We start from the raw sequence: 11054 nt of genomic DNA on the forward strand, positions 1-11054 counted from the left end.
TAATACTGTAACTACGGTTACTGGTGTTAGTACTGCTGCTGCTATACCCACTCTTGGTACTAATGTAACTGTTCTGGCTACTGTTATTCCTACTCTGCTGTTGTTACTTCCATTGTTACCACTTCCAATACTGTTACTAATACTGTAACTGTTCTGACTACTGTTATTTCTAACAGTTTGCTTCTGTTACTTCTGCCGTTACTGTTCTTGCTATTGTTACTCCTGTAACAGCTACTTTTCATTATAATAGGTTTTTGAGCTCTATCTGCTTTTACTACTATTGTTACTGCTCTTACCATTCTTTCTTGTAATTTAGTATATTTACTGCTTAGTATTTTACTATTTGTAGTAAATGTACTTCTATAGATACAATTAAGGCTACTATTACTATCGACACATTTACTATTCATGTTACTATTACTGATACTCTCTATCTGTGTGTATCCACATTTTTTTTTTTCATGATTCAGGTTTTTTTTTTGTTCACACTTTCCTACCTTACCTATCTCCTCCCTCTTCCTCCATGCTTTTTATTTTGTTCTTTTCCCCATCCTCTCTCTATCTGTCCCCTTCTTCTACTCTCATCTGTTGCTGTTTCTGTTTGGTTTTGCTACTCTTTCTCTCTCTCTCTCTTTAGCTTTTTCATTCCTCTCTGTATCTGTCTGTGCAGACAGTGAGAGAGATACAGGGAAAGATACAGAGAGAGTGAGAGAGAGAGAGAGAGAGAGAGAGAGAGGGAGGGAGGGAGGGAAAGTGGGGCAGAGTGAGGCAGAATGTGTGAAGCTGTGCTGTGTGCTGAAATCTGCCTGATCCAATAGATAGTGTTTATCTGGCAGGGCTCTCCAGTCTGGGGAAGATTCTGAGTGGGCTGTGGATTTGCGCAAAAGAGCAAAAGTAATACAGTTCTCTCTCTCTCTCTTTTCTCTCTCTCTCTTTTTTTTCTCTCTCTCTCTCTCTCTGCTGGTGAGCGGCACTTTCAGCTCTCGCCTTCTAACAAGGTTAATGGGGAATTTTCTCTCCGGAGGCGGGAGGTGTTATATTGTTAATGCTTTCCTGCCTCTCTCTCTCTTGCTCTTTCTGCTAGGCTCTCTCGCCCTGCCAACTTCCTGCTGCACCAATGAATGCAGATAACTTTTTTAATGTGCCCTCACTCTCTCTTTCTCTCTCTCTCTCTCTCTCTCTCCGTATCTCTCTCTCTCTCTTATCGTCTCTCACTGACTTGCGAAATGTACACACACACTCGTTTCTGCAGCAAATCCACACTCTATAAATATAGTGTATTTATATTTCTGTTTCTTTTCAACACACAAAACACATCACATCTCTCTCTCTTTCTCCCCATATCTTTCTCTCACTCTCTTTGTATCTCTCTCTCTCTCTATCCATATCTCTCCCTCTGTCTCCTCTTCGTATGTCTCTCTCCATATCTCTCTCACTCCATCTCTCTCTCACTCCATCTCTTCGTATCTCTCTCTATCAATATCTCTTCCCATATCTCGCTCACTCTCTCCAAATCTCTCTCTTTCCATCTCTCTCTCTTTCTCTCTCTCTCTCTCTTTATATATATATATATATAAATATTTCTCTCTCCATATTTCTCTCTTTCTTCTCATATCTCTTTTGCTCACTCTGTATCTCTCTTTCTCTTTCCATCTCTTTCTCTCTCTCTCTTAATCTAATTTTCTCTTTTATGGGGGGGTCCTCAGAACGATCATGTATGTGTTTTTCTTCAGACGTCCTCTGAGAAAATTACAGGCTGAATTATCCACTGTTTTTCACTGAACTTAGTTCAGTCCTGTCTGGACGCACATCTCTGGGTTTCGTCTCATTGTGTTTAATAAAATAGCTATTTGTCCACTGCCGTGCACCGTAATTACACTTTGAGTGTGCGTTTCCACAGAGATCCACGTAAACACAACAGCGAGTGGAAATGGAGGAGCTACTGAATGTCGAAACTGATCCTCCTGTTTTTTCAATTGCAGTCCAGAGGCAAAAGTTTTATCACTGAGGTGAAGTGTGAAATATTTTTCACAGACATCAGATAGGGCTTTAGTCTCTCTCTCTCTTTCTCTTTCTTTTTCCATTACTCAAGTATCGCACAAAGTATTTGCCTTTAAACAAGAGTATATCTCTCTCTCTCTTTCCTTTATCTCTCTATCACTAACTTGCAAAACCTATTTTCAGACCTGAAGCTCACGTGGGTTGCCAGATAGACACCTTCCTCTTTAGCCGATCAGTGAATATATCCATATGCTATGTTAAACATGTCTGTCTCTAGTATGCTAGTGGTAGTAGTTAATTATCTAGCTATGGTTAGCAAACCTTACTGAAGATCAGTGATTACCTGTTCAGTAGAAAAATAGCCAGCTTGCCTGTTTTTATTTCTGCAGCACATTGTTTACGTGCTTTTGTCTACACCTGGCACCTTTGGCTGTGTAAATGGAACTGGGGGGAATGGCAGTGGGCAGATTTGGAGGCCCACACAGATTACCATGACGCACCACACAGTTCTAATAAGAAAATACTGGCTGCAGCTCTGCTGACACCAGCTGTTAATATCTGATGATACATCTTGATCATGTAATGAGTTACAACCGAAGAAAATATCCTTAATGGTTGTGTCCATGTATATTGTATTATACATTGATAAATAATTTTCAGGACAGGCCTACAGCATGTTTTATTTGCTCTTGTCTTTATTTTTTTAATGGGATTTTCCACTCACTCTACCAAGGTATTACTTTATATCCATCTCTCTCTCTATTCCTCTCTCACTCTTTTGCTCTCTTTCTCTCTCTGCTGGTTTTTATTCTTAGTTTTTCTCCATTTCCTTTATTCCCTCACTCGCTCACCCTCTCACCACCCACTCTGACTGCTCCACCGTCGTCTCTATGGATCAGATAGAGCCTCAGCCCAAAATCCACCAGCATCCCGCATCATCCACACTCAGCAAATCCTCACAGAACACACACACACACACACATACACACACACATATTTGACGCTTGTATAACAGTAAAATTGAAGAAAAATATAAAACAGATTGTGCTGCGAGGTCTAGATTTTACGGGTAAATTTACAACAGGCTGAAATATGTCTGCAATATTTTATATAAATTAATTCAATAAGACACAAGCACTGAAGATGCTGCTATCATTCTGCTTCTGTCTTTGTGGAGATGAACAACGAATCCGTGTAAATAGTACAAAGATCTAAAGTTATAGATAGCCTGGTGTAATAGTGTGGAGTGCAATTTTAATACAAAGCAAGATCACAACTGGTCTTCATTACAGAAATATTAATGTCCTGAGACCTACCCAATTCTAGTGCACCATTCCAACAGTCTCAGTGACTTGCTTTAAAGACACTACAGGTGCTATACCATGGTGAGCTGCATCACCAGACCCTGTCCCTGATTAAAAATGTGTGGGATTTACTATACTGGACACGCTATTAACCCTTGTGTGGTGTTCATATTTTTGTTACTCGTTTACTTTGTTACTTGTATTTAATTCAGCAAAATTAAGCAATTCTACATTAAAATGCTTTACACATGCTTGCTTCACCTAAATTGCAAGCAATATAAACAGCTTACATGGTTAATATTTGCCCTTTACCTTTCTTATGTTACATTTCTTTCAAAAAGTGCTACTCTTTTTTTAATTAGTTTTTTAATAAAATGTAAAAGAAAATGAATTAAACTCAAGATATGAGTAGAAAATTTGTTTAGTTTCAAATTTACAAATGAAGCAATGTTTATTAGCCCTTGGCCAAACATACTGTATGTAATATAAATGGTTTTGATATATGTTTTTCACAAAAAAATTGCCAATGCCAATGAGTTTGTGTTAGAAAAAATATTTTTTAGTATCATTTAATGAAAAATAAAAACGGATCCCACAGACCCGAACCCCACACAAGGGTTAATACTTGACTCTTACCACCAAATCTGCAGGAACTGAGTGAGAATACTGAAACTGCATGGGTCTGATCTGATGGATCTAATGGATTATCACATGAGGAACATTAGGAACCTCTACAACTCCAGGCTGAGACATCTAGTATGTAGCATATTTATAACACACTACTTCTATATGTGTATTTCCCATATTAGAGTAAATAGATAATAATTTATTGTTTCTGGTAACTTTTAGCCTTCCCACCACCCAAAATAGCACTGCAAACCAACACTTCCCTCTGGGTGCAACTATTTAATTTTATATATATATACACGTACTAGTGCACATAATTGAAAAGTTACTTTATGTCATGATGGTGATTTTGGCTTACTGCCAACGAAATCCCATAAATCAGTATCTCAGAAAATTTGAATATTATATAAGACCAATTGGTACTTTTGGCAGTGTGGGCAGTGTGCCAAGTCCTGCTGGAAAATTAAATCTGCATCTCCATAAAAGTTTTCAGCAGAGGGAAGCATGAAGTGCTGTAAGATTTTCCATTTTCAGTTTTTCACGTTTTAAAACACCCCCCATTTGCCCCCATTTGTTTTTCATGTATGTGAGAGAACACTTCAGTTTCTGAATCAGTTTCTCTGATTTTGCTATTTATAGGTTTATGTTTGAGCAAAATGAACATTCTTGTTTTATTATATAAACTACAGACAACATTTCTCCCAAATTCCAAATAAAAATATTGTCATTTAATATATTTATTTATTTGCAGAAAATTAGAAATGGCTGAAATAAGAAAAAAGATGCAAAAATTCAAAAGTTCATATTCATAAAGTTTTAGGAGTTCAGAAATCAATATTTGGTGGAATAATCCTGTTTTTTAATCACAGTTTTCATGCATCTTGGCATCATGTTCTGCTCCACCAGTCTTACACACTGCTTTTGGATAACTTTATGCTGCTTTACTCCTGGTGCAAAAATTCAAGCAGTTCAGTTTGGTGGTTTGATGGCTTGTGATCATCCATCTTCCTCTTGATTATATTCCAGAGGTTTTTAATTTGGTAAAATCAAAGATAGACAGACAGACAGACAGGCAGACAAACAGATAGAGAAATAGATTAAATCAATCACACAATCAGTCTGTAATTGTTATCGGATTTATTGGAATCCCTTGATATTTCTGCAAACACAGTTATGGCAAGATCTGCATCAAGATATACAGTTTAGAGGAACTAGTTGCATCTGTCTTTTGCTCATATTGAATATTTCAGTGGAGAAGTCGCTAACAAGTATTGTACAAAGCATCGGATTAAAAAGTTCTTTAGAAAAGAAAATCAAAATGTGAACAGGAAATGAGCTTTCATCATAAACAGATATGGCTTTGTCTCTTTAAGCTGGAGCCGCTATCACAAACGTCTGGCCAGCTTCTTTAATTTTTTTCATTTTTTTTGTTTTCAAATAAAAAAAGAAAAAAATCAACATCTGACAGCACTGGACAAAAATAGTTTTTTTTTCAATATTTTATTTATTTATATATATATCTATATATATATATTTTTTTTAAAACATCCTTCATTAAGAGCCTTGCACAGAGACGTCAGCTGCTGCTTTTCCACATTAAGCTGCTTTTAGTTGAGTTTGAATGTTCTGGTCTGTCTGACCGTGCTCTGCCCTTAATTTACACAACAAAACCAAAGAAAGAAAAGAAAGAAAAACGCTGTTGGGTGAAAATGCTTTTATACAAATGCATAGTATTATTATCATAGATATTAAAAAAAATGTACAAAACAGTTAAGCACTACCTCTGTGCAAGACTAGATCTTCAAGTTTAATATGAGACTGAGAATGTTTCCCATGATTCCTGGTTCAGTCAGCGCCTCCCGACCCTTCCCAGACCTGAACAGTGAACACGCCCACTAGAGCACCACGATTGGGGTTGGCCAAGTGTACAAGCTCCGCCTACAAAGGGTTTAGTCCTTAGATACTGTTGCCAAGCTAAGTTGACAAGTTTTGCTTTGAATGATGATAAAAATCCCATTTAAACCTATAAAGAACTTCCTTAATTTTCATTCAGTCCAAATGTCTTTCTGAGATTAGCTCTTAATATCCCAATTAAACCAATTAAAACATACGGCTAATAAATTATGGCTTATTTATGATTTATGACTTAAAATACTTATGTGAAGGTGTGGTCAGTGTGGCGCAGTGGATAACACCACTACCTGCCAGTGAGCTACCCTAACATGTGGGAGACTGGGATTCAATTCCCAATCTGGGTGACTATACTGCTCTACACCTATCAGAGTCCTTGGGCAAGACTCCTAACACTACATTGGCCACAACTTAATAATAATAATAATAATAATAATAATAATAATAATAATAATAATAATAATAATAATAATAATAATAATAGAAATAACCAGCAATAAGTTGCTCTGGATAAAAGCATCAGATAAATGCTGTAAAAGGTTCTTTAAAAAGAATTGACTATAATGAAAAAAAGAGGTTTGTATTGTTGCTGTCCAATGAAAAACAAACGTTTTTGTTGATTTTTAGTTTACTGTCCCTGACACTGTGTCACAATTTCTTGATGAATAAACCAATAGAAATTCTCCAAAATGACCAGAAAAAAACTCTTTTATAAGCCAATTTGTTTATTATTTTATTATTATTATTATTATTATTATTATTATTATTATTATTATTATTATTATTATTATTATTATTACTATTATTATTATTATTAATAATAATGCATTCACAGGTGTTCGTGTGCTAAAGCATATTGTCTCTATCCAATTAAAACTAAGTATTTGAACACTTTGAATTAATTGTCCCTTACACTGCGCCTTTTTACATTATTGCACAAAAAATCCTTTCTAAGTAATCTATGGACTGATTTAGCCTTTTTGGTCTAATTGAACTGTTTTACAAGTACAACCTCACCAGTGGGATGCAAATGTTCAGCTTCACTTCAAATAAGACCCAATAATTAGCGTAAATCCTTCAACTGATTAGACTGATTAGGGTTTCCACAACATACAGTGCATCCATCAAATGCAGGAATTTTCCATTCCACCTTAAATTGTGCAGAAATTAAACCATTACAGGTAGACAACCCTTATTTAAAATTTGATTATTTAAGGTACATTAAAAGATCAAATCGTTGCTGTATAGTGAAAAACATGTATCTCCAAAATTGCAACTTTACAGGAGAGAAATAAAACCTTATTTGTACTTTTTATGGTCAAAATAATAAGTCAAAATAGTAAAAAGAATTTCTATTGGTTCATTGATCAAGACATTGTGACACAGTATGAAGGACAGTTTGTTTGTTCATAATATGCAGTAAACTAAAAATGTAGAAAAATAAAAATATATAGATAATCTTTTTTTATTGTAAAATGACAATATGCATTTGACAAGGATGTTTTTTGGTAATTCTGAGTTGTAAAGGCTCTACGTAAAAAAAATCAATTAATTAATATTTGAATATGTTCATTTAAAGGAAAATTAAAGGAAAACTAAAGAAGAATTTCTTTCTTTGTATAATTTTTAGAACTTCATAAGCTCTCAAATACAGCTAAATTCTATTTTTTTTTTCTAATAACTTTCTATAAAGCTTGTCTAACTTGTCCAACCTGGCAACAGTTGCTAAGACAGCTTATATAATAACAAACATATTGTAGGTGGAGCATTGCTAGGTCAGGTCAACTCATAAATAACTCTATTGATTGATTGATTTAGAGGTTTTTACAGCTTTTCTCTTTAAAAAATGATTGAAAAATTGCTTGTTCTTAAATCTGTCAGTCAGATTCCTTCTCTTTTTACACCAAACCACCCTGATGTACAGCGGAACATCAGAACCGGCCCGGTGGACCCAGGTAAGGATGGACCTAGGTAGTGTCGGGTTCCCTGGTCAGCAGTGCCAGTAGAGTTCTGTAGAGTCCATAACCATGTTCCTTCCAGTGCAAACAATTATTCTTACCTATTTCTCACTTATTTCTCACGTTTTTCCTTTGACTCAATCCAAAACCAAGGAAGCATGGAGTGTACGACTGAATTCCTACTTTACGAAGTGATTACGAAATGATTAACGTACAGTGGTTGGGCTGTCTTTACGTAGGGAGTAGCGAAGTTTGGCAAAAAATGCAACTACTAAAGTACATTTACTGTAATTTACTGTGCTGAATCCGCCGGCTATGTGTAGCGGCTTCTACCTTAGCATTACGCTAACTTCCTTAGTATTAGTTTGCGTCTCAAGGTGAAGCAAGGAAGGGGGTCGGGGTACGTACAAACACATGACAGAAAAAAAAAAATAAATTCACATTAATTTTGAGCAAAATGCAAAAGAAAAGGACAAAAATTGAACTGTAGTGAATCAAACATTCAAATTGTATATCTCACACACTGTACATTCATATCTCACACTTGCTGGGCCTCCTATAGGGCGTTTTCTGTACTCAAAAAATAAAATAAAATAAAACAGTGAGTCACAAAAACCATATTAATCATCATCTCATCAACATTAACCCCTCCACGCACGGTTAGAGTAGAAATGTTCTATACAACGCAACATAATAATAACTCACCCATTTATTATTTACAATAGATACTGTAAAATGGTAACTCACATGAGATAAAAAGGCACAGTTTCCCTTCTTAAATACACTGTAAACATCTTCGTCGAAAAGCATGCATAAACATTTCACTTTACAAAAGATCTCATATACTCTTTGTAGACAAAGTACTAATATATATATATAGATATATATATTTTTTTTAGTTTTCCAGTAAAATAGAATTCTCTCAAAAATACTTTCCCATACATCCTATGAACCTTTTTTAACATTTATTCTCATTTACAGATATTTATATATGTATATATATTTAAAAAAAAAGAAAAAGAATCAAGGGGAAAGAAAAAAAAAACTAAAGAAAAAGGATAATAAACGAAAACAAAACAAAAAAAAACATATCAGGAACAGCTTATTATTTTCAGGTCCTTCACAAGCTTCCATCAGAAAGCTTTTTTTCATTTCTTCACTCACTCTAGAGCAGCGATTCTCAACTGGTGGGTCGGGACCCAAAAATGGGTCACATTTATATATCCTATTTTAGTTTGTATAAATAAATACATTTAAAAAATAATGAAAAATAATTAATACTCATCTGATTTTGAATTCGTATTTTATATTGGGGGAAAATAAGAGAGAGAGAGTTACTTACAAATGTACTCTGAATGCAGAGATATGCAGAGAAGTGAAATATATATATTTTTTATATTTAATTTTATCGTAGTAACTTTTATACATGTAATTGTCATTTTTTCCATTTTCTTCCTAATTTACATGGCTAATTACTTTACTCCCCGTATCACTAGTGATGCTTCAACACCAGAAGGGTGAAGATAAGCACATGCCTCCTCTGATACATGTGAAGTTAGACTCCGCCTCTTTTTGAACTGCTGCTGATGCAGCATTGTCGAGTAGCATCACAGCGCTAACACTCGGAGGAAAGCGCAGCGACTTGGTTCTGATACATCAGCTCACAGACGCAGCCTTGTGCTGATCCACATCATCCTAGAAGTGATGAGGGGAAAGAGAAAAGCACTATCTACTGTACCCACCCAGAGAGGGCAAGACCAATTGTCTTGCCTCTTTCAGGGCTCCAGCAGCTGATGGCAAGCTGCATAAACGGGATTCGAACCGGCAATCTTCTGACTCTTAAATTCACTTTGCATACATATGTTTGATTAAATGGGTTTTTGAATGCTATTTTTTATTAAAAAATAAATTAGTTTGGTTTTTATTTGTATCTATAAAAGTGGGTTGCGACTTAATGACCATGAGACCAGTTGAGAACCCCTCATCTAGACAACTTTTATATTTTAATTTAAACTTTTTCTTATACTCACACTCAGATTTTTACACATCTACCACAAGCACATACTGTAAACCCAACAACGCAGCGCAAACACACACTTACACACACTCACAGGCTGATAACGAAAGTGCCGAAACCAAAAATACTCAACCCAAAACCCAACTCCATCCAAAACCATTCGCGCCCAAACCCAACTCCATCCAGAGCAAGCCCCCTATCCCCACAATTTAATGCCAGAGATCATGAAGGAGGGAAGAATCCAATCTAAGCAATCAGAAGATGTACATCAATCCTTGTTTTTATACCCATTATCCATTTTTTTCAGCTCCATTGAGCATATAGGACCCTTTTCTGTTGATCTTTAATTACAGACTGATACAAGTGGATCAGATACAGCAGTGCTGCTGGAGTTCTTAAACATCTCAGTGTCTCTACTGGACTGAAAACCAACAGTCCACCAACAGTGTCCTGCCTGTGAGCACTGATGAAGGTTGAAGATGACACAACACAAACTCTCTCTGACTTTACATCTTAAATTCAATTAAAATGCATTTATATATAGCTCTATTCACAATATATGTTGTCAAATTTACAGAAAGTTCTTATGTCTTTTGAGATGAGTAAGCACCTGACTAATAGTGGCAACAGTGGCAAGAAAAACTTCCTCATACTAAGAGGAAGAAACTTAAGGAGGAAGGAACCAAGACTCAGTAAGAGGGACCCATCCTCCTTTGGTCGAAAGTATTTCTATTCATTACTCTAGGTACTAGGGTTATAAAGTACTTATTTAGAGGTTGAAGTATCAACTCACGCTTTTTACTCTTTAAGGAAAAGTAGTGTAAAAGTAATAGTTTCAAAACTACTTAAAGTATAAAAGTAAAATTAATGTAAGGGGAAAAAATGAAACCATTAAGAACAAAAGCAAAAGTCCAGTAGTGCACTACTCCCATCCTCCCTCCTCCCCAAAACACATTTTTCTAAAAGCCATATTGACTATAACGTTCTATGAAATATAAAATGTTAATGTTGATAATATAATTTGGGATGCACTAGGCTCCCTAGTGTTTCAGCTGCATATATGCCCATTGTAAATGAATGAATATCACATACATTAGGATGTAAATATATATTAAAGAAGCTTAGTTGGACGGGAGTTTGTCTGGAGATTGCTCTTGAGTCTCTACCCGGATCATCTTCATACTAGGCTACATACGTCTGCTATGTTCTTGCTGGAATGTGTGTGTTGGGGGCGGG

This window comes from Astyanax mexicanus, chromosome 7 (genome assembly GCF_023375975.1).
Source record: "Astyanax mexicanus isolate ESR-SI-001 chromosome 7, AstMex3_surface, whole genome shotgun sequence".
In the NCBI taxonomy this organism is placed as follows: domain Eukaryota; kingdom Metazoa; phylum Chordata; class Actinopteri; order Characiformes; family Acestrorhamphidae; genus Astyanax; species Astyanax mexicanus.